The sequence below is a fragment of the Oryx dammah genome, unplaced genomic scaffold (genome assembly GCF_014754425.2).
Source record: "Oryx dammah isolate SB20612 unplaced genomic scaffold, SCBI_Odam_1.1 HiC_scaffold_23, whole genome shotgun sequence".
NCBI classification, from domain to species: Eukaryota; Metazoa; Chordata; class Mammalia; order Artiodactyla; family Bovidae; genus Oryx; species Oryx dammah.
This window is the reverse complement of record NW_024070207.1, coordinates 115,438,221-115,440,974: the sequence shown is the minus strand read 5'-3', so window position 1 is coordinate 115,440,974 and position 2,754 is coordinate 115,438,221.

Here is a 2,754-nt window from a genome sequence, read left to right as displayed (position 1 = left end):
TTGCTCCCATTCGTGAGATGCATTTCCTCACCTGCAGCTGTCTTGGCTGGACAGGATGCACGGTGGGCCTGCAGGCTCCCCAGTCTGTGCATCCTGCCTCTGCCAGGTTTCTGGCCTGTGGCCATCTGTACAGCCTGGGTGGCCCTGCTCCCGGGTCCTGGCAGTGCCCCCAGGTCCGCTGCTGGTGGTGGCATCGAAAGGTCACACATTAGCATTTCCGCTGAGCCAAGTGCTAAGCACCTCACACGTATTACCTCATGAATCTTCACAGCCACCCTAGAGGGAAATACTATTCTCATCACTACTATTTCATAGACACAGAGAGATGAAGCCAGTCAACTCGGGTCCCACGGTAAGTTGGTAGTGGGTGGAAAGGGCTGTGAGCACCTGCTGGACCTGGGGTGTGGAGGCAGGTCTCTGTGTGCTCACTGGGCTGCACTTAGGTGAGGTTAACCCTAACCCTAACCTGCACAAGGACCTGGCAAGTCCATTTTAACCTGGAGTTTCAACCTCTTGCCAAACTTCACTTTAAACAATTGAAATGTTAACACTTGTCGAAATGGCCAGATTTCCCCTCCTTTTCTTTCTTGGTGGCCCGGGACATCCACCCCTGGGGTGGGTCTGCTATCCTTCCTGGCCGCCCAGTTGTACCCTTAGCAGGCTCGAGGCTTTCCCCCAATGAGGGGGAATCAATGCGAAGGATTTGTCAGGGGATCCTGAGCCAAAGTATAAAGACCCCAAATAACCCTAATATAAATGGGGATTCTGAAGCTGTGTGATGCACTTCTGCATCATGACTCATGCTCAGCCAAGGTTTCCGCGAACAATATGTTCACAGTCTGATTTAATTATAGTCTCGCCTCCTGGCTGCCTCGCCAAGTCTCTGGAGCGCACCCCAGCTCCCCCCTCCCCGCCCCTCCCAACCTGCTGGCTGAAATGGTTTCCACAGGGGCCATGTGTCACATCCCGCACGGGGACAGCTCTTGAGGGGACATGGGCAAGGAGAACGCCTTCTGCAACAAGCCCGCAAAGCATTGTTCAGGGTTTGCATCTCGGGCTTCCCTTTCATGCAGAGGCTGGAGTTGAGATTCGCAAGCGTTGGAGCAGAGGTGTCTGGGGTGATCGATGGAAGGAGAGAAGATTTAGACAAAGCTCCCTCGCGCCGGGGTGGTGGGAAACCCGAGGCTGCCTGCCTCGTGTGGTGCCTCCTCCTCCCCCCACGTGACTCTGGAGCTTCTGCCTTGGAAGGGGATCAGCTCAGCTCACACAAGGGGATGAGCACCCCCCCCCCACCCAGTTACATCTTCGATAGCAGACAAAACCAGTAATTCCCCTACCCCTGCAAAGTGGGAAAGCAGTAGAGTGCATTTCAGTGAAAAACGGGACATCTGCCTCCACTACTGAGCATTCGGCATAATTCACATGAACTGGTGAACTGCCGTCTGTTTCTTAAGTAACTAATGGTGGCAGAGGGACCTGATACTGGGGCTTCAGTGTTGCCTGATAAAACACAGAGCACCTGATTAAATCTGAATCCCAGAAAACAAATAATTTTTTAATATAAGCATGTCCCCGATATTAGCCTGGGGCATGCGTGTACTGAAAATTGATGCATTGTTTACCTGAAGTTCACATTTACTGTTACTCCGTGCTTTTATTTGCTAGGCACTTGGTAGTCGCACAATTTCTGCCCCTCTGTCCCTCTCCCACTAAGGAGCTCTGAAACTGGGGAAATGACTTGAGCTTCTGTTTCTCTTCATGGAAAATGAAAGTAAGCAGCAAGGATGGTGCAGGTGAAAGAGAAGCTGAGCACCTGGTATGAAGAGGTTGGGGAAGCACAGGAGTACAGTGCCACTCACACCCCTGTCACCAGGGCACCTGTGTCCCACCCCCTTACCCCTCCCCACTCCATCACTAAATACAGCTGCTTGCCCGTCCTGTCCCCTGAATTGCCCCAGGCTGATGGAGGTCCCCACCTCCCACCTGCAGCAGCCAGGCACTTGACTTTAGGAGATGCCTGAATGATGTTTCCAAGGTCTCTATGGCCTGTCCCCTGGTCCTTTTAGTTTCAGGCTAAAACTGCCCTCTCAGGAATCCTCTCTTCTTCATTAGTTTGTATCAGGGAAGGTCCAGACAGAATCCTCAGGGGCTCCTGGTTCCTGTCAGAATCAGGCGCTGCTCTCAGCTGCTCTGTTTGCCCAGCAGTGGCTCACTTTCCTTGTTTCCTCGCCTGCTCAGCAGTGTCAACTCTGTCTGTCCCCTACAGTGTGTGGAAGAACAGTGATGTTGGTTGCCAACTCAGTACCTGTTCTGCCACCACCTTTTTTCCGGTCAACCTGCTCGCATCATTGGTCGGGTATTTAATTGTTTAGCTAGCTATTTTTAACCATAAGCACATGCAAACCCACTACCCCAAACAAAAGTCAGGACCCCAACACTAAAACCTCGTCACATGGTCCTCAACCCCATCCCATGCCCATCTTACCAACTGACAGAATCTTAAGAAGCCCAAATGCTTTGTTGCTCTCTCCTTTGCTTTTCTAAGGTTTCATATGCATCTGTTCCTAAAATGTGTGTGTGTGTTAAATTTTTTAAGAAGAGTGTCATGCTGTTTGTAATCTTTTGGATGTCCTGCTATTTTGTGAAGATTCATTTACGTCGCTGCATCACACATTCATTCATTCTGAATCCCTCTGAAAATCCCACCACAAGAAGCTATTCTTAGGACAGGCAGGTGAAGCCCTTGCAGGCATC